The sequence below is a fragment of the Papaver somniferum genome, chromosome 3 (assembly GCF_003573695.1).
Source record: "Papaver somniferum cultivar HN1 chromosome 3, ASM357369v1, whole genome shotgun sequence".
Lineage (NCBI taxonomy): Eukaryota > Viridiplantae > Streptophyta > Magnoliopsida > Ranunculales > Papaveraceae > Papaver > Papaver somniferum.
In genome coordinates, this window is record NC_039360.1 from 207,483,116 (window position 1) to 207,505,761 (window position 22,646).

At 35.4% G+C, this 22,646-nt stretch overlaps 2 long non-coding RNA genes across 7 annotated transcripts; one reads left to right on the forward strand and one right to left on the reverse strand.

The window, feature by feature from the left end:
* Positions 1–13,833: 13,833 nt before the first annotated feature.
* Positions 13,834–16,709, reverse strand: LOC113358525. The gene is made up of 2 exons (XR_003364641.1): positions 15,455–16,709; positions 13,834–14,786 (listed from the first exon to the last, which is right to left on the reverse strand). It is a non-coding gene; the product is annotated as an uncharacterized LOC113358525 (long non-coding RNA).
* Positions 16,710–18,148: 1,439 nt separating this feature from the next.
* Positions 18,149–21,409, forward strand: LOC113358527. 6 transcript variants are annotated; one of them, XR_003364645.1, is made up of 7 exons: positions 18,149–18,518; positions 18,690–18,785; positions 18,875–18,983; positions 19,505–20,052; positions 20,165–20,363; positions 20,533–20,609; positions 21,009–21,409. It is a non-coding gene; the product is annotated as an uncharacterized LOC113358527 (long non-coding RNA). The 6 variants fall into 6 exon arrangements; XR_003364643.1 differs by having other exon boundaries at positions 18,151–18,518; positions 18,676–18,785; positions 19,505–20,363; XR_003364647.1 differs by having other exon boundaries at positions 18,151–18,518; positions 18,676–18,712; positions 19,505–20,363.
* Positions 21,410–22,646: the final 1,237 nt, after the last annotated feature.

The following is a 22,646-nucleotide window of genomic DNA, read 5'->3' on the forward strand; positions in this document are numbered from 1 at the left end:
CTCTTACTCTTGAGACAAAAGTCGTTTTGATATATAGACTTTCATTATACACATTTGCTATTTCGAGCCGAGTTTATCTCGCCTATCTATTTCTCGAAATATGTGTTGGTAAGTTTTCGCTTTAGCCGAATTCATCTTTACCTAGTGACGAAAGTCATGTTATGTTTCAATCACTTTGAAAATTGCTCTGACGAAAAATGGTCTGTGAATAACGGTTATATCCGTCCTCTGAGAATGTTTCAATGATTGAAATGAGATTTTATATTACATAACCATTGGTAGGATATAAGCATTGTTGTGGAAACACATATATGTATAAGTCCTTATTCCTTGAACCAAAGTTTGTGAACTTTGTTGATCAAGAGAAATGGACGTGGCGTGAGCCAAGTCCGCGAACTTTCGGAACTTGTCGGCCCGAGATTTTCTGCTGGAGTTCGTGTACTCCTTCCATGATCTTAAGTCCGCGAACCCAGTCTGCGAACTTGAGCAGGTTATATCTAAAACCGGTTGTTCTTGAACTCATGTTTATTTAAACTAAGGGATGCTTTTGCAAACCATGGCTATAAATCTCATGAACCGATTCGAGTGAATCAAACCGTTTTTGCTTCGATTATGTCGTGTGTAGTTACATAAGATCAAAGCAATTGACAACTCTCTAACTAGTTCATTTGAGTCATTTGAACTAGTTATGGTGAAGAAGAATAAGGTTGATATGAGAGTAATCATATGGCTAACCATTTGGTTGACTTGTTGAACCAACAAATGTTAATGTTTGGGTACGGTTCATAAACTCAAAATTGGACATTTCATTTGTGTGTGACAAGCTAAGTTTTCGATCTAACGGTTGAGAAATATTAGCTTGAATCTAATCAGGTTTTCATCTAACGGTGAATATTGAATGCTTTGTTACTAAGCTAGCATTGATTGCAAACCCTGATTTGAAAGTGTATATAAGGGAGAACTCTAGCAACTGGGAAACCTAATCCCCACGCATTCTGTGTGATACTAGTTGTGCTAATCTAGAGTCGATTCTCCTTTAACCTTTGGTTTCTTCTTCTAAACCAGGTTAACGACTTAAAGACTTCGTTGGGATTGTGAAGCCAGACTGATATTACTTTTCTTGTAGTTGTGTGATCTGATCTTGCATCTTCTATCGTACGAGTACAATTAAAATAATTGGCTTGAGATTATATCTCTGATAGGCAAGATAGAAAAGTAACCACATTCAAACTTCGTCTCATCGTTTGTGATTCCGCAATATCTTTTTCTCTATGTCGATTAAGATTATTGTGAGGTGATTGATAATACTAAGATGTTCTTCGGGAATATAAGTCTGGTATTATTGATTGGTTCCTGTTCACCTTGATTTATCAAAAGACGGAACAAAACTCGTAGGTATATTCGTGGGATACGGATTTATCTATTATCGTAGAAGATTCTGTGTGATACATATTTGTTTATTAAAGTCTTCGACTTTGGGTCGTAGCAACTCTTAGTTGTGGGTGAGATCAGCTAAGGGAATCAAGTGCGCAGTATCCTGCTGGGATCAGAGGCGTAGGAGCATAATTGTACCTTGGATCAGTGTGAGATTGATTGGGGTTCAACTACAGTCCATACCAAAGTTAGTTTGAAGTAGGCTAGTGTCTGTAGTGGCTTAATACAGTGTGTGTTCAATCTGGACTAGGTCCCAGGGTTTTTCTGCATTTGCGGTTTCCTCGTTAAAAAATTTGGTGTCTCTGTTATTTCTATTCTGCATTATATTTGTTTATATAATTGAAATAATACAGGTTGTGCGTTGTTCAATCAATTAGAATATCCGACCTTTTGGTTGTTGATTTAAATTGATTGACACTTGGATATTGGTCTTTGGTACCATCCAAGTTATCTCTCTTTGATAAACACTCGCAGATTTCTATTTGCTTGAGTAAAGATCAAATCGAGAGATTGAGATATAAACTCTTTGATATACTTTTTATCTAGATTGAGTCTGACTGTCTACTTGATTCTCTAGAAAGTATATTGGAGTTTGTCCATAAAGATTGCTAAGCGAAATATTGGGTGTGGTTGTTGTACCCCCACTTTTTCAAAATCTTCCAGTACGTGAATTTAAAAAGGAAAAGTTGACCACCCCTTAGCGGCTCCTGGGTTGGTAATAATGACTAGCACCCCTTATCATTTCTTGAGCTACCCATAACAGTTGGTTGTAAAATGATTATTTTTCCCTTTCAGATATTTCTGTGTAATTTGCGTTACCTCCCCCGTAAATATTGGTAATTTGCATTACCTCCCCTACAAAAATAAAATTAGCAAAACCTCCTCTCGTCACTAATTCCGTCTATTCCAAGTTAGCTGACTCGGCACTAACTTACACGTGGTTTTTTGTAAGGGAGGTAATACAAATTACCAATCTTTACAGGGGAGGTAATGCAAATTACTAATATTTATAGGGGAAGTAACGCAAATTACCAAAAAAAAAAACCACGTGTAAGTTAGTGCTGAGTCAGCTAACTTGGAATTGACGCAATTATTGACGAGGGGAGGTTTTGCTAATTTTATTTTTGTAGGGGAGGTAATGCAAATTAACATTATTTACGGGGGAGGTAACACAAAGTACAATTCCCAAAATTCGTTTTTTCTTATAACTTTCTCATACGACGTCAGAATGACTCCATTCTTTCACCGTTGGTTTTGTCTTTTCGTCCTCTTCAACTTGATGAGAAGAAATACCTGATTTGGACGAGATCCACTTCCTTTTGGTTAAGATGACCCCAAACACGTAAGAAATTAAAAAACATACAAAGTCAAAGCATAACGATATAAAAACTATCAAGAAAGCAAAGCATTTGAGTACCTAACTAGTGAAAATATTACACCTATCAAATTCTCCCACACTTTCCTTTTGCTAATCCTCGAGCAAACTAACTAAACTAAATTACACAACTCTCTTTCGTCGAGGACATGGTTGCACTTAGCATATGCAACAAGCCTTTAAACACCTAGGGGTCCCTAGTGGACGAGTTATAGTCTCGTGAGAGTTCAAGAGGTATACCCACAAAACCTTCTCCAACTTTAAAGCGTTCCAAAGTCCCAAGCGTCCAAGGAGCTAGGAAGATATAAGGGTTCTCAACCTATTGTCAAGAAGTCAGAAGTACAAGAGAAAATTAACATGTAAAATGCGACTAATGGAAGAAAGTGTGACCGGTCAACCTATGCCATAATGAGAGAATGCATGTTCGAGTTTGATCGAATGTTTCAACTTCTGCCTCACCAATAGGGTTTTATGATAATTGCTTTCAAATGACCGCTTTTATAGTCTCACACATGTGTGCAAGCGGGAATGAAGAAAGAAATCCCGCACACATTGAACGGTAGGAAGGAAACCTTCCGAATTATTTCTGGAGACCCCATAAGATCGTGGGAAATTAAAATATTTTCTGATGATTTCTAAGAAAGGAAATTAATCAATATTGCAAGGATGGGAGTACTCACTCACCTTCACATCCGATCGACAGTAATGATAGCACCACTCTTACAGCATCCAATAAAAACGTCTTTTACTCATCTTCTTAGTCTTCGGCTTCAACTCTTGATGATAAATTCTTGAACTTTGTAGAATTTTGGAAATTTATACTCTTTTCCTCAAATTCCTTGTTGCTTGAAACTTCTTTATATATTTTTCTTCCCCATGGCCTTATTCAACACATACAACCTAAATGCAAATTTTTGGGTTTTTTTTTATTGAATTCGCAATTATTTATTATTAAAAATTTATTTACAAGAAACTAGTTGGAAGCCTAGCAACAAGTTGGGCTCCAACACCTTTTTGAATAGCTATACATATTTTTATTAATTATTATTAACAAAAAGATTGCAACTACAATAATAAAAATGAAACTAAAATTAATGTCTTCGTATCATAAACTTCAATAATTCTCATCTTTTGATTTTCTTCGCTCTTGTAAATAAGTCTTCAACTTGGATATAGAATTTCGCTCCTTATATGTAAGTCTTCAACATGTATATAAAAATATGCTCATTGTATGTTGCTTTACTTGGATATGAAATTTTCTCTTCTTTGTATTGTTGCTTATAAATCTTAAACGTCTTCAACTTTCTTCTTAGATTTTGATGTCACTCCACTTGTTGGTGATGAAGGTATATTTCTACGGACCTGTTGTTGGTAAGAGAGAGAATGGTGCTAACTGAAAATCAAACTACAAGAAGGAGGTTTTCATCTATAGACGTCACTCTCATGATAAACAAAATTAGCACTCAAGAGATCAAAAATAGTGTTGAAAATGGTGCGAAGTTGGGTAGCTCACCATTATACCCGGAATTAGTGTACGGTTGCACACACTCAAAGAAAGAAAAAATTAGTTATCTACAAAGAATTGAAGGTCTGGTGCCTCTGTTGATGTAAAAATAGGTAGTCTCCACTAAGGTTAATCAACTCTCTAATATTGCATTTCCCTCTGCACCTAGTTCTTCACCAGCATGGTTAAGTTGAGCCACAAACAATAAATGACTTCTCTCAAATATTAACAACACCTAATATATAGAATTCTCTAGCAATTCTAAGTTTCATTATTTCGGTGAGAATTCTGTATGTAAACATAGTTATAAGTATACTAGTGACTCTAAAATCTCTACAAGTTGGAGGTTTTTTATGCAAATATATACAAAAAATTTGAAATTTTTTATGCTAAAGTTAAAAACTCTAAATGCAAATATGAAAACGTTCCCCCACACTTAAACTTTACATTGTCCTCAATGTAATTGACTTATCCGAAGTAAAATTCAAGGTGGGAAATCCTAATACGATAGCAAAGCTAATAAATTACAACAAAAAAAACAAAGATAGAAATACTAAACCAATGGGTTGCCTCCCATTCAACGCTTGGTTTAACGTCGTCAGCCTGACTTAGAATTTGTCTACTACTCCTCCAAAGGGAGCACATCTACTAAGTGTATCTCTTCCATTTCAGCATCAAACGGTTTATATTAAGGCTTCAAACGATGCCCATTCACTTTAAGCTATTTTTCATATTAACAAACTACGAATCTCAACTACACCATGAGTAAAAATGTTACGCACAAAAAATGGTCCTATCCAACGAAATTTCAATTTACCACGAATAAATGAAGGCGATAATTAAACAAAATAACTTTTTGTCCAACAATAAACTGTTTTACGAAAATCCTACTATCATTTTTTTTAATAGGAAAGAAAAATGGTATTAATATCAAACATTCATACAGAGTTTTTCTCGAATAAGAGATTGTAACCAATTTGGAGAAACATTCTCCCAACACATATTATTAGAGCTATTACTAGCTTCTTTAGCTAATTCATGGGCTACACAATTGGTTTCCCTTGGAACGTAAGAGACAGGCCACTTATTAAAAAATCTAAGCAGTTCATGGCAATCCCTTATAATAGGTTTAGTTGTCCATGTTAGAGCATTGCTCGGTCGAACTCGCATGCATTGCTATCTCAAGCATGTTTGTCAATGTTAGTGATCAAAACTATAAGTCTTGATTTCTAGTCTACTATAGCTAAGGTCTCGGACTAGGATAGAAAGTGTAGTTGAGCTCAAGAACTCCATGGAAATCATCATACAAGACGAAGGACTCAAGGAACCGGTGGATCTTCATCGACTAAAAGGTATGTGGAGACTTTAACTTATCTATCACTCAGAAGTCTATTTATCTCCTATCTTGAGACAAAAGTCATTTTTCTATATAGACTTAGATTATACACATTTGCTATTTCAAGCCGAGTTTATCTCGCTTATCTATTTTGTCGAAATATGTGTTAGTAAGCTTTCGCTTTAGCCAAGTTCATATTTACCTACTGACGAAAGTCATGATAAGATTCAACCACTTTGAAAATTGCTTACTTTGACGAAAAATAGTTTGTGAATAACAACTATAGAATATCAACATCCTCTAAGAATGTTTCAATGATTGAAATGGGAGTTTAGAAAATATAACCATTGGTGGATATAAGCATTGTTGTGGAAACACATATACGTATAAGTCCTTATTCCTTGAACCGAAGTTTCCGAACTTTGTTGATCAAGAGAACCGGAATAGTAGCGTGAGCCAAGTCCGCGAACTCAGTCTGCGAACTGGCGGAAGTTCTTGACCCGAGAAATTTTGCTGGAGTTTGTGAACTCCGTCCGGGAACTTAAGTCCGCGAACTTGAGTAGGTTATATCTAAAAACGATGTTTGTGAACTTATTCTTATATAAACTAAGGAATGCAAATTTCAAACCGTGGCTATATAGTTCATAAACCGATTCGAGTGAATCAAATCGTTTTTGCTTTGATTGTGTCTTGTGTAGTGACATAAGATTTCCTTGCAATTAAACAACTCTCTAACTAGTTCATTTGAGTCACTTGAACTAGTTATGGTGAAGAAGAATATGGTTGATATGAAAGTGATCACATGGATAACCATTTGGTTGACTATTGTTGAACCAACAAATGTACAAGTTTGGGTACGGTTACACAAGCCTAAAAACGTGCATTTCATTTGTGTATAACAAGCTAGTTTTCGATCTAACGGTTTAAAGATATTGGCTTGAATCTAATCAGGTTTTCATCTAACGGTGAATATTGAATGCTTTGTTACCAAGCTAACATTGATTGCAAACCCTGATTTGAAAGACTATATAAGGGAGAACTCTAGCAACTGGGAAACCTAATCCCCACACCTTCTGTGTGATACTAGTTGTGCTAAGCTAGAGTCGATTCTCCTTTAACCTTTGGTTTCATCTTCTAAACCAGGTTAACGACTTAAAGACTTCATTGGGATTGTGAAGCCAAACCGATACTACTTTCTTGTAGTTGTGTGATCTGATCTTGTTGTTTCTATCGTACAAGTACAATTGTAATAATTGGCTTGAGATTGATATCTCTGATAGGCAAGATATAAAAGAAATCACAAACACTTCGTCTCATCGTTTGTGATTCCGCAATATCTTTTTTCGCTGTGTCGATTAAGATTATTGTGAGGTGATTGATAATACTAGGCTGTTCTTAGGGAATATAAGTCCGGTTTATCAATTGGTTCATGTTCACCTTGATTTATCAAAAGACGGAACAAAACTCGTAGGTATATTCGTGGGAGACGGATTTATCTATTACCGTAGACTTTTCTGTGTGATACAAATTTGTTTATTAAAGTCTTCGACTTTGGATCGTAACAACTCTTAGTTGTGGGTAAGATCAGCTAAGGGAATCAAGTACGTAGTATCATGCTGGGATTAGAGACGTAGGATAATAACTGTACCTTGGACCAGTGTGAGATTGATTGGGGTTCAACTACAGTCCAGACCGAAGTTAATTTGGAGTAGGCTAGTGTATGTAGCGGCTTAATACAGTGTGTGTTAAATCTGGACTAGGTCCCGGGGTTTTTCTGCATTTGCGGTTTCCTCATTAACAAAATTTTGGTGTCTGTGTTATTTCTTTTCCGCATTATATTTTGTTATATAATTGGAATATCACAGGTTGTGCGTTGTTCAATCAATTAGAATATCCGACCTTTTGGTTGTTGATTTAAATTGATTGACACTTGGATATTGGTCCTTGGTACCATCTAAGTTATCTCTTTAGTATTTGATAAAGACTCGCAGATTTCTATTTGCTTGAGTATATATCAAATCGAGAGATTGAGATATAAACTCTTTGATATACTTTTTATCTAGATTAAGTCTGACTGTCTAGTTGATTCTCTAGAAAGTATATTGGAGTTTGTCCATACAGATTGCTAAGCGAAATTTGGGTGTGGTTGTTGTACCCCCACTTTTTCATTTGGTATCAAAGTAGGCAAACACGTTTAAGACCTTACAAGTCTGTGTTTGTACCGATCTGACTCTATGGACAAGAGTATTATCTCTGATAACTCAACATCAGTTTAGAGACTCTCGTGTGAGCTTCAAAGTCCTGAAGTTTCTGAGAAAAACTCTATCTCCTGTTCCTTGACTGAATCTGCATTCGATTGAGAAAAATATCTTGATGAGAAGTTGGATGAACTTTCAGATGAAAGTGATTCAGAAGAAGGACAAAGTATCGATGAGGAAGTCTCTCAATATATCAAGTTGTTTGACCTTGCATTGAAAGAAAAGAAGTCAACCACTTGCTTGAGTAAGTACATGACTCCTCTTTGCCAAGAAAACAGAAAATTGAGATAACTCTTTAAAGGATATGATGGTGGATATAATCTCCTAAAATCTATCGTTAAAGATCGTGAAGAAGATGTTCGCACAAAAAGGTCTGAATGTGATAATCTTCTCCGAAATCTCTTTGTGTTGAAAGAAAGACTTGCAGAAGTTGAAGAAATGTATTACTCTCAACAAAAATGTTTTGATGACAAAGAACTCAGTCTTCTTGCCAAAGAAAAATCCTTGGTGACTGACCTTGCAGCTGCTCTTGATAAAGTGAAATCACTGGAAGAGAGTCTGAGAAGATTCAATTCTAGCTCTACAAAATTGTCTTCTATGATTGGAGCATGTAAAGAACATCGTGATATACGTGGTCTGGGCTATAAAGGAATAGATGCTCCAAAAATTAGTAAGATCAATTTCGTTAAAGCTATTGACAATTCTTCATGTGACAAACCGTTTGCATCCTGTAATGTGTCTAAGAACAAGGATTGTGCTCCTTCTAAATCTCACATGAGAACAGCTAAGAATAATTCCTTTAACTGCTATTATTGCGGAAATATAGGACATTCTGAACGAAAATGTCGTTTTCGTTTAAGGAATGAAAAACTTCACAATATTCTTACATGGGTGTCTCATGAAGTTATTAAACATGTTTCTCATATTGTTGGAGTAAAAGGCATTGTTGACAATCAAGAAAAATATTGTGATATGTCTTTTTTTAATTGTGTTTTTGAAACAAAAAATGCCGACAATGGTAGAAGGAAGAAAGGCAGTAGAGCAACTGACTTCTTCAATAACTCTGAAAAGAGAAGAAGGCATAGGAAAAAGAAAGAAAGGTCGAACTCCTTGTCTTACCTTGAAGAAGGTTGCAGATCCAAGACTCCTGCTCCAGATTACATTCATATCAATAATCGAGTCCCAGAGCTTAAGATCAGCATAAACAGACTCAAACGGAGCATCAAAAAGACAAGGAAAGCGGCTGACTCGGGTACTTATTGTTCCTCTCTTGATAAAACTTCCTCAAGAAAGTCAAGTGTTCCTTCTGTAAAGCCACTTGAAGGAGAAAAAGAAGCAGTCAGCATTGGTGAGCAAAATGCCCATCTAAACACAACATAAAAGCTATTTAATGCAGCATTCTTCTTGTAGTTAAGAAGGATGCTCATAATCTCAAGAAGTGTGTCTTGAGATGTGTTGTCAAGGTTGTATGTTTTCCTTCCCTTCCTTTTTTTTTTAAAAAAAAATCTGTTGAGCTTCGCTCCAGTTTTTCTCTTGTAGATAATCATGATCTTTCGTCCTTGAGAAAATTTCTTGTTTGCATGTGCTTCCTCCAAATAGTTGGTTCTCAACTATTAGTCTTGACATACATACTTCATTCTCTTTTATTTTGGTCACACCTTAAGGCCATGACCACCAGTACACGAACTCCTGACCCACACGAACGTGTACAAGTCCTCCTAGGGTTTTCCATGGAACTTATTTATACACTTGTGTGTCATTCCTTGTTACACTGTTCTGAAAGTTCAAAGGGTTTTACCAATTTTTGGTGTGCACAATGAATGGAGGAAATGAAGATGGTGAAGTCAAGAAGGGGAAGACTATCGAGTTTCATGAGAATTCTGTATTTATAACATGCTATCATGCCACTGATCATGAAAAAAACTACCAGTTCAGATGTCATCACAACTGGTAGGAAATCTTCTTCGAGATTTTGAAGTCGTACGTGAACAATTCGGAATCGCAACAAGGAATCTTGAGTTTTTGAAAAACGAACTTAAGAAAGCAACTGATGAACCTTAATTAAAGGAACAACAAATATGTTTGGTATCAACTCTCTTCAACCAAGTGATATGAGTCGGACAAAGGATCTTCTGTTTATCTCAATAAACTCCTTCGTCAGGTCCTTAGATCTATCTTATGTTCAATTACCCAAGGTAATCGTAAGATTTTGCACTTAATACTTTTAATCACAAAGAACCGTATTGATGCCGACATACTCAACTAATCAATCCAATCTACCAAAAGGATAAACTGATTATTGTTGGATCATTTTTTTTACCGAAACAAGTATTGTGCACACCAAAGATTTATATAACCAAGTCAGAAATCTTCTATCTCTTCTTTGTCTTCAAATCTTCTTAGATCTTCAATAAACACCTGCACACAACTATTTGAATCTCTTGTGATCAATCACACACAGAACTGAGTTTGTTAACAATGGATTATCACAAGATCGTCTTTAAAACTAACAACAGTCTAAAGATCCCTGTCGAAACTTTGAACTAGTTTGAGTGAATCTTATATCAGAAGAGAAGATTCTCAAGCATAAACAAACTAGGTACAATCAAAGTTCAACCACCGTTAGTCAATCAAATCAATCTAAAACAAAAGATAAACCGCAGTTATCTAGTTTCCCACCAACGGTACTAATAGCGCTTCTCAATCCCAAAGAAGACTTTAAACTGAGCGGTCGTAAGAGATTTCGCCTAATTAAGTTACTCTGCTCCCCGAATAGGCGGCTTCACCAGTAACAGTACAACAGAGGAAGTTTACTGTCACGAAGGATTAGTTTGCTAGAAATGCAAACTTCAAGTATTTATAGACAAGGAAGTTTGGACACCAAGGAATTTCCAAAACCGAAAATATTCTCAAGATATTCAATAAAAAATTCCAAATTCGGTTTTCATAATTCCTGAGAATGCTCTGTCCAAAATATTGATCGAAAATCTCCTTGGAAAATCTTTAACTAGTAAATGCACATTACTAATTCTTATTTTCCATATATATAATTAAAACCCTTAATTAAAATATTCTTAACTTATTTAATTTCGATCCTGGGATTTTCTTCCTTCTAGATGTTAAGGAATATCTTTGAACAATAAAAGATACGCATTAATGCACGTGTTCAAAGTGTGTCGATATACTTACTTTGTAAGTCCTCTTTCATACTTACACACTTGAAACCGATTTACCACGCTTCCAAACAAGTTTAGAATTGGTTCATCTGACTTTGAAGAGCTATGTGATTGATCAAGAACACTCAATCACAATCATGGGTTTAACGGTTCTACCAAAACAAGTTTCGGTTATACCTCCATGTGAGTATTGTGCATAGTCACACTAGCTTCCCAAAATTCGGTTGACTAGGTACTAGGATCAGTTCCCCACATATACATGGTATCTAACATATATGTGTTGCACATGTTCATAGGATCGGTTCCCCTTTTCCTAAAAACGTGGTGCACATGTCCATAGGATCGGTTCCCCTTTCTGCTATAAACCTTGTTGCACCTCATACAAGGATCAATTCCCCTTTGTGATGTGTTGCACCTCTTACTAGGATCGGTTCCCCTTTACCCAGAGTTAGGTCTTACAAACTACACAAACTCGATCATACCATCAGGTGATTACTTAAGATCGGTTTCACTAATAAAAGTCATACCAATACATAAGTCAGGCCTTATGTGAATAGTTTTACCAAGAACACAAACAAGTCATGAGCGGTTGTACTAATCACACATATTGGTTGTCCATAAGATATGCAATGAATAACAATCCCAATAACGCCTGTCATTTACTTTTCGATTCACAAACCAAGTTCATGAACTTACTTCCTTAAAACACATGTAAAAAATTGTTTCCTAGGATGTAATCCTCACCTCATACCCATACATAATCACAATAACATTCAAACGATTATGTCGATGTCTTATCTACAAAGTTTAATGGTTAAGCAATAAACTTTGTATTGTATTCCTTAATACTATTTCTATCTAGAGTGTTCATGCTTCGCAGTTTTATTTTCAATATGCACGACTTGAAAGATACGTTAGGGAATGAAACCGTTCAAGTCAAATATCAGTAACCTCAAGTGGAAGGATGATTTTGTGGTTGTAGCTCCTTACTTCTTCACTTTTTCAAGTCTTCGCAATACTTGTAGTGTCTCATATCCTAATACTTTCAAGCTAACGAATACGAAGTTGACTCTAGTACATTTAATCAAGCGACTCTTAAATGAGTTTTGGTTCACTAAAATATGACAACCAAACTTGACATACCAACGCTTGGTGGGTTCAACCGAGCTATGCTCTAACATGTATCTTATGTTTACTTTTGAGTGTTTAGGTACTTTTGAGTTATTTGGAACAAAAGAAGAAGACACGTCGCTTAAAAGGGCAAGGCGGATTATTTCTTATTATTTGCTTTTATTTCTTCATCTCTGTCTGAAAAGCATGTCGGCTTTAGTGATGCAAATTTATCTGTCTGAAAAGCATGGCAGCTTTAACGATGTATAAAAATTGTAGAGAAGAAGTGGATATGAGAAATAAGAGACGGCTACTGATGGTGGAAGAATTTGATAAGAAGAAAGCGTTCACTTGGAGCAAGAAGGGTGAAAACGTCATTAGATATGCAAGAACTATCGGGAGCACATTGGAGGATAAGGGGTTGTATCTGTGGAGGTCCTATCCATTCTTGAGGTGCATATAGTCATCCCAGTTTTATCACATGACCCTAAAGCTAGAATTTCTCCTCTCATTACTAGGTCTCTGAAATTCAGAGAATGGTTGCGCTGTTGCTGGCGATTTTGGTCCGAGACTAAAGAGAACAGAAGAGTGATGGATGCTGGTAAAGAGGAGAGAATCAATTGAGGAGTTGAGAGAGGATCTATTTCTGCTTATGTTTGAGCGAATAATACAGAATGATGGTAGAATTTGATGAATAGGGATTATAAGGGGATCTGGTTAATTTGATTTGAGGGGTTTTCCTCAGATTCATGTTCTGATGCCAGGGAGTTAAGGAATTGGTGGAATTGGAATCAAGATGAAGATGGTTGAGTTATATGAAGAACATGATAGTTAGGGTTTTCTGAGAGAAAGAGATTTATCTCGATGCCGTTCAAATGGTGAGGACTTTGAAGTGATTGAAGTCTAAGAAAGTGGGTTATCTCGAATTTGAAGTTTCTAGTGAGTTGAGCTCAAGATTAGACGGAAGAAGCTGCAGCAGGAATGGAGATGAATATGGTGGTTCAATGGTTCTGGTCATGTGTTTGAAGCTGAGACTCTGAAGATGTTGTTCTTGCTGATAATTAGATGAATGGCTAGGACAGGTAATGAAGCTATTGATGGGGGTTTGAGTTAGAATAAGAAGATGGGTTTGGCTCAGATTGAGAAGAAGCTGGTTTGAATTGTAGCTGCTGCTGTAGTGATTTGGGAAGAGAGTGGAGCTAAGTTGGTGGTCATTGCCATGAGAAGATGGTTGTCCTGATAGTTCTGGTGGTCTGTATATAAAAAGAGATGGTGTTGCTGATGGAATTGTAGGCAGAAAAAGTGTTGGTTCAGCCGCGGTTGTGCTATTGCTCAAGATGCAGTGCTGGTATTGAACTCATGGAGGAGATGCAGATTAGCACCAATTGGTTGTTTCTGTAGCAGTCAATAAGAATGAAACATAAATGGAGAATGCAGTTACGTGGTTGAATACAGGGGAGCACTGGTAATGTCCCGGTGATGTTGTTGCAGGTGCTGCCGCAGATTACAAGGGATGGAGGTAGAGCAAGAAATGATGCAGATACAAGGGAGAAGGTGGTAGTGGTAGTAGCGCCCCCTAAGCTAGCAGCTGACTAAACCAAAAGATTAACTATAAAAAGAGGCACAGAAGATATAAAACATCTATTAAAACACTAAATAAAGATTAACCCGAATATAAACCCACTCTGAAATAAATATAAGAACTTCTCTCAAATGATACATATTCAGTAGTGAGTTGATTTACAAATAAAATATAAACACAAATTAAACATAGCGGAAGCTAACTAACTAACGTAATCAACTCCTCGAAGCTTTCATCGTCACATGTACATCTTGATCTGTCTCTGAAACTGAAAGTAGGAATGGGTGAGCACAATATCCCTAAAAGGGGTGTCCAATGGAAATAACATTTTACTTTTAAGTAAACATCGGCATGATTTGGAAAACAGTACATGTTTTTCCAAACATTAAAAGACAACCAACTCACTGAATTAAACAGTCATGTATATGGAACTAACTCCTTCTTTATTTCTGTGGTGACATTTACACACCGCAAACAATTATTTCTGTGATGACATTTACACACCGTAATATTGGTCAGAATTACACAACTAGATAGTCTGTGGGTGACTGTACACACCCGTAATATTGGTGACAATTACACACCTAGATAATTTGGGTGACAATTACACACCCAGATGTGCATAAAAAGTATAAGTGAAGGAGCGTATTCTATATACCAGAGATGAAAATTCTTATCTCCCTAATAATTCATAAAGACAAACCAAGCATTACCGTTCCTTTCCAAACAATGGAAAGATTAAAAGAAATAACAGAACTTCCGGAAAGTAATACAAACAATCTGAAAGATTAAAGAACCAACATAACCATCGGAATTTAAATTAAACAATGCATGTAAAGCGCAACCAAACGATGCATGAGTTTGATAAACGTAAACTTTTGTAAAAGAAAACAACAATGATCACAAAAGAGTTAAATGTAAATTCCGACCTCTTTTGATGACAAGCCAGGCCTATTTCGAGATCCACGATCCACTGGTTCATACTTTGAATCGATCGTTGTTAATAACTACCTGGTAATCACACAAGAACTTTAAGAATCTAGCCAAAATGGCTCACACAAGAATCATACAATTCTGTTTAATGGTTCTAAGCCTATTTATGGTTCTTCACCTTTTATTTATCTATCCTTAACATATCTAAGGCTTACTAATACAATTAGGTTGGTTCTATAGTCCATTAAATAAGTCTAATGAATAACTACAACTTTGTAGAAGAAACCAAAGACTAATTCAGACCCCTCAAGACTAATTCGGACCATGAGGGGTCCAAAACATCTAATTAAGAAACACTGATCCTAAGCCCAAGTCCGCTAATTCGGCCCACAAATCTAAGGCCCAGACCATTTGATCAACTAACGGTCAAAGAGTCAACTAACAATCCACGTCAAGTCAAAGTCTAGGGTCAATAGTCAAATAAGTCAAACAGGAATCGGTCAACGATCCAACTCAGATCAAGAGAGGGAAACTCAGTGAGTTAACTCAATCTCCAAGATTGATTCAATTAAGTCAGGTTCACACTTGACTCAGTCAGATAAACTGAGTCATCTAAGAAATAGTCCGACAACTGACTGGGGTGACTAACATGCCTAAGTTTAAAGAACATAAATTCATACAATTACAATACATACCATTCATTTCAAACAACTTCATAATCTAATACAAACACCAATACAACTTACCTGCAAGCTTTCACTCTTATCCCTCAGTTCTACCTCAACCAAGTAGTTCAACCCCAACTGTATTCATCACCAATACATACCAAACCCTGTAACCCCCAACCATTATACAACCACCACTACATAACTCAACTCCACCTGCAATTCATCACCTCAGCACCACCAGTTCATACCTGCACAACAAACTCCAATTCCAACCACCCATGCATCTGTGAACACCAACACTGACAGATCCATAATCGTGCAATGACACTAGAAATGTATACACTCTCTTAACTTCAAACCACTAACCCTCTTTTCAGTTATATTACTTCTTCAACTGAAATCTATTTTCAGTTCCTCTTGAACAATAACACTACCAACTCAGGAAATTCTGTAAACTCAATTTGAATCCCAACAGCAACACCATTATCACCTCAGGCAACTCATAACTTACAATTATCAACTCAACAAACCTAGCATTCAATATTCAATAATAACGCAATCTTTCCTTCTCCCTGTAATTTACATCCATAAAACTCCAATATAACAGACCTATCTTGTGAATTATTCAAGACCATAACAAACTCATTTACCATTTGTACTTTAACCAATTCATAGCTATAACCTTCATTACTAAAATCAATAATTACAAGTTTAGCTTTACCTGCAATCATCTTAACTTCAGCTGCAGCAATCCTTCTTCTCAGAATCCTTTTTTTTCCAATCAATTTCACCACCAGAATCATCTCCCGCTGCTTCTACTCACCCATAGTCCTCAAGAAGAAACCCTGATTCCCCCTGAGATATCAACCCATTGTCTGAGACATGATTTCACATGTAATCTCAACCTAATTCGTTTAATTAACTCAATACCCATTTCTAATTTCATCTTACACTTTCTTAAATCAAAACCCCCTTTTTAATTTCTGAAAATACTTCAATCCCAATTAAGAACCCTAATTCCTCAATTCATTGAGAGAAAAACTTCAGAACCTCAATTAGACATTAACCCAAGTGTCTTCATCCAACCATAGCTCTAAATCTTCATCTTTTAAATCTTCAGAACTTAAATCCGATCTATTAACCCTAGTTCTGTTAAATGAATCATCCATCTCCTCGAATCCGAATCAACTACCTCGAACCAACACCACTACCATCAGTTATTCCTTGACCTTTCTCAAAATCTCTCGACGTTACCTATTTTCTCAAAGAATCGTCGGAGATAAAGAACGGAGAAAAAGAAGAAGAAAAAAAGGAAGAAGAAACGGGAAGAAGAAAGAAGAAGAAAAGAAAGAAGGTGAACTTATCTTCTCGGTTTGGTATTGACAAGGCCGACCAAAATTGCTAAAGGCACCCGACCAGAAGATAAGGGCAGCCAGGTTCCATCAATGAAATGACTATTTACCCTTCATGCTAATCTGATGATTTCTTCTTCGTCCAGTATCAAAATGACACGTTCGAGTAGCCCATTACGCATAACTTTTCGAGTTCTATCTAACAGTACTAGTTTCGTTTGTATCTCGTTGTTAGATTAATTTCTATTAATTAACGTTCGTGTTAAACTAATCGAGTTATTATCGGCTAATTCGTCACCTGACTGGTCTAATAGCGTTGACGAGCTTGAGGGTCTTTACATTCTCCCCAACTTATATCATTTTCATCCTTGAAAATCGAAGCATCTTTCTAGTCTTCAAAAACTCCCCACCTTATAGAATAATCATATCTCTTGTCTAAATGCAAACAACATAAAACAAAGCACAAACCTATAAGGCTTTCTACAACTAAAATTTGTGCCTCTAAGATCGAAAAACTATATTCTATTTCAATAAACTACTGGTTCTAAGTACATTAGAAGATACCCTATAATAACGTTTCTATATGACATTCAGGATCTATCAAATATACTAATCTCACTATCTTTCTAGTATTGGATTGTCTACGCGATCATAATTTTTTTAGACTAATTATTCTTTAATCTCAATCAACTATTAGATTATAATACAATTGGCTTATCCTATGAATTTATATTTCAATAAATAAATATTTCTAAGTTCTTTGCGCTAAAATTTATAGTTTAATATTTAGTAATAAGATATAGTTTCATGTTTGTTATATATTTATCCATCAACAACCTAAACACCAATCACATCTCTCACACCACGTCGAGAGTTGCAAAAACCTCCCTTCCCATTGGCCGGTGAACGGAACCCTCGCTCCTGATTGGCCGAAATCAAAGTTAGCCCCCTTACAATTTGTGGCCGTTAGTTTTTAATTAGCCAGATCTGACGCTCCAAACCTAATGATACCTTAGCAGAATTCTTACACCGCGTTTACATGATTTTAATAAAATCTGGACCTTCGGATTAACCACAAATAAAATGTCGTATATATCGTATGCAAAAAAAAATCTACCAAAATTTTTGGGGGAAAAAATGAAAAAAAAAAAGTTTTTTTCCGAGAAATCCAAGAATTTTCATATTAAAAACAACCGTATATTTTATAAACGTGTATCCTTCGATTTGAGAAACAAATCTAAAACTTTAAAATCAACATAGGTGCTTACCATTCATCTTAAATCTAATTTAAGAAAACTACTTTAAGATTCCTAAACAACTGTAAATACTTACCATTCATATTAATCATGGTATCCTATTTTAAATGTCGATGATCTTCTGCCAAATTTGGAAGACGGAAAAATATTTTTTAAACCAATTATTTCTGGAGAATTTTATTAAATTAACATAAATATTTAGCAATTAATTTTTTTTAAATAATTATGTACCAAACAAAATATAAGATTACATACTTTTGGTGACATAGTTTTCAGTAACCATGAATATGAGATGTGTTCGGCAGATATATATGGACACAATTGTCGAACTTTATCAGTAGGGGAATATATGTGAATATTTTATCCCTAAACTTCTTCTTTTTGTCTCTCAAATTTCTCACGGCACAGAGACAACCCTAATATTTGCTTCTTCTCTATTTTTCTGCGGTCACGATGTCTTCTTCGTTTTGATCGTTTTATGTTTGGTTGAGAAGAAAAAATATGAAGAATATCCCTGCTTTGATCTATAACAAGGTAACTTCTGTTATATGTCGGGATTTCGTTTTGATTTTGATTTTTTTTTTTTTTTTTTGATGTTTGGGTATTACGTTTGGTTAGTCGTTATTTATTTTTCTTTCTAGTTAGTTCAGTATAATTGTTATCTAATTCTATATTTGATTCTAATTGGAAGTTTATGTGCGAAAGAAAATTTTCTAAACCATCAATAGGTACGAGTTGATCTTTCATTGGTGTTTCCCATCGCCTGGTTGTTATTTTGATTCTCAAACCACCATCAATAAGGTAGTACCATGTCGATGTTTCTTGCATCTACGACAATTCAGAGCAGCAAGACATTAAGTTCGATAACAGCTCTTGTTGTTGTTTTTCAGTGTGCAAATAGACGAAAACTTTTGCTTCGTGCTGGTGCTGCTGTGGTGAGAAGATGGTATGATATGGTGTATGGACTTGCGGTGTGGAAACAAGCTGATTGTGGTAAAGGTTAGCGAAATTAATAACTATTAAAATATGCTACGAGTGGCCTCCTCATTCAGTTGGGATACATAGAATTGATTTACATTTAAATTTTAGTATTAGCAAACATTCAATAGCTGTTCACACTATAATCTTGGTTGGTAATCTTAAGTCCATATCTATGATTTTGTATTGTTTTCTCTACATTACTATGAGTACATATATCACGTGTTCAAACTTATAGATGTACCATGGTTGCACATCTTGGTTGAAAATCTGATTGTTTCCATATTTGTTTTTTTATGCCAAATCTTAGCCTAAAAAATTGCCAAAAGAAAAACGGGAATTGATCATTTTAAAAAGCGAAAATACTTGGTCGAAATAGTTTCCATATTTTGGTTTTTATTCCAAAGATAGTTTGATTTTAATTAGTGCAAGTTGTGAGAAGAAAAGAAAAGCGAATATATATGCAAGAGTGTTTACTAAATTTTACCTATTTTTCCTTTTGTTGTTGTGTTTTAAATGGAAGTTATGTTATCTATTTACAGGTTCCGGGATCTTCTAAGATATTCTCGAATTCTGATTGTGGAAATGTACCCATATTTTTCTGGAGTGTTGTTTAAGACTAATTCTATTTTTGTTAACGAATTCAGAAACTGCCAGAAAAACTTTTATTCATCTCTACATTTAGATTATTCCAAAAACAGTGGTTGATTGGCCGGCAATTTACGCCTAATTTAGTTTGATTTCCTGGAAACCAAGTTATGGAGCTGTATATAAGAGGTGCAGTGATACTTGGTTTACACGTTCAATGGCTGCCGCACTAGAGGATACCTGACTACAGTTGCGTTTAGAATATGTTTTGCTAGAATTGTGATAAGGAAGAATGGGTTTCCAGAGTTGTTGAAGCCCGTAAATTTCATTGTAGCTGAATTCATATTGGTACCTGCTCCTGCTCACAAGAAAGAGGTAAAAACTTACGTATACTATGATGCCCCTCTAAAGATTTGGCTACCCGGTTTTTTTGCTAGCAGTAAAAAGCATTGGCCCATGGCGAGTTTAACCTGGGAGATACAGAAACATCAATGAGTTGCAGGTAACTATCACTTACACTGGCCTTTATATTTGTCAGTTTTGGCCAATTTTAAAAAGATGTTCTTTCCAACCTTTTGAAGTTAAAGACTTAATATATGTGTTTGTGTGTTTAGCTATATGCTGAAGTAAAGGAGGCATCAAAACGTAACTGCACCATATTTTGAGGTTTTTTAATACTGTTAAGGTTAAAGATACTCTTTGTGTGTTACTATATTTTCTATTCTTATCTGGTTTTTTCGGTTATTGTTCCAAGTTCAGGTATATCTAAAAAATCAGAAAATTGTGGCATGGCTTAAATTGTGGCAAGTTCAGGTATTTGTTCTCCCATATGAGTTATGACCCGGGTAAATATAAATATTATCACTCAACAGTTTTGATGAACACTTGGTACTTGCTCTTTATTGTTTTCTTTTTCCTTTTTCATCGTTTTGTGCAGTTTTGTATTATTGAATAAGAACACTGATAGTGGTTTCATTTGTAGGGGAAATCTATATACCGGCTGAACGATGCTTATGCTTTCTTCCTCTAGAAATTGTGTATACCGGCTGAACTAATGAGGTAACAATTTTGCGTACTTCGTCGATATTCTTATCATCCAAATCTCTACCTTTTTTTTTGTTTGGAAATGGTTAATTTGTTTGTTTTTTCCATGGGGTCGTAATTATCATTTTTCTGTCTGCTACGTTTCATGATGTATGTTTCTGGGTTGGCATGAGTTAATGTTAATGTATTTGCGTCCTCTTATATAATACAATAATCCAGAGTTATGTACTCCTTCGAGTTTGAATAAAATCCTTTTATGACCTGAAGGTGACGAGAACTGTTAAATTAAGATTTCCAGACATAGATTAAATCTAGGATTCGCCCCCATTTTCAGTGCTTCAAATAATATATATTTGACATCGGTGTTAGCACTAATCCATTTTTGTGGTTCGTATTTTCATGGGTGTGTTACAGAATCATTTGTCAGGATTGCTTTGGTCAAAGGAATTGCAATCTTATTTTAGACTACTGCGTCATGTTCTATAAATGTGCTACGGGTAGTGTTGTATCTTTGGGACTATCTCTAACGCAAGCAAATTTGCTGGCCTGTCTAGCAAACAATGTCTTCTGCCATGTTTTCAATACAAGAAGTAGAACAAATAGTATTTAGTCACTACATTTTTCTTGCTTTGGTCATGTCATATGGGAGTTAATTCCTGCCGCTGTTATTTGGACTTTATAGAAATAATCGTATTTTTGAAGCCAATTCCGACTACAAGGTTGACAGGGATTTGGCATAAGGGTCCATTTTGAATTTTTCAAACAGCGTTCACAGTTGGGACTTCATTCTTTTTTTATTGTTTTCTGTTGCATTATTTGTTTTCTTTTTTACTTTTTTCCTGCCTCTGTTAGGCTCACTATACATTCATAATATATATATATTTCTCTCTTCTCATCAAAACCTAATTGCATTCAAGTGGTGCTTCAATTCGACTTCGATAAGAGATTTACCGCTGCATACATGGTACTGAGGTATATCAACATATGTATGTATATGTAATTTGAATCGCAATTGTTATTGTAGCTTTGACACTACAAATCTTTACTCATAAATACATTTTCATGTGATCTTTACTCTTGGTAGTTATTGTTTCAAAATAATGACATAATGAGACATGGTAGTTATTGTTTCAAATGAAAATGTGGTGATAATACTTAGTTTTTACATGGAGATAGTGCAATGGCTTATTGAAAAGAAAACATTTCTTACCCTCTGTATGAAGTGAACTTTTCTCATATTTGTATTCGTGGAAGAACACATTGTTTTAAGATTCATGAGAAATGATTTTTTCCATAGGTTTAGATTACTGACAAATAGCAATCCTTAGTGTTTAAATAATTGGATGCGTGATAGCTGGAGTCAAGAATATGACAGGAGTAGAGGAAAGTTTGATGCCCGAGCCCGAGCCCATAATACGTTTACACCTAGGGTTACAAGTAGACGAGTTAATTTCGTTGTGGAGACGAGTTGATTGCGCTGTGGTGATAGTAGGCGTTCTGAAATGGTACTTCATGCTATAATATGGAGGGATACATTTACCATTACTGTGTATTCAATAATTTTCCCGAACTGGAAACTGTGAAAAATAAGGATAAAAGATTTTCTGTGGCAGCAAAATTTGTATATATGATAATTTCAAATGGAGAATCTTAGAAAGAAGATCAATTGCTTGGGGTTCGTATGTCATCTTTAGTGTGAGTCAAGAATATAATGCCTTCATTTTTATGTTAATTGTGAAGTTTTCTTGAAGGTTTGCTTTTACATTCATGGGCTGGTATAGTTCCAGGTCCTCTCCTACCTAAATTTTTTTCCAGGATGAATCATGGATAAGGCAATGGCAGTCTGTATGTATCATATTTTTTATTAACACACAAGAAGCATACACATCAACTTACGTTGGGTAATAATTTAATCAAAACTTCTACCAAGGATCTGATTACTTTCCGGCTTAACTAAAATTACGTAACTCAGCTTTGTATTTTTAAACTTCATAATTGTTGCAATTACGTGCATACAAATGAAACTTCAAGGGATTTTTTTTTTTCCTTTTT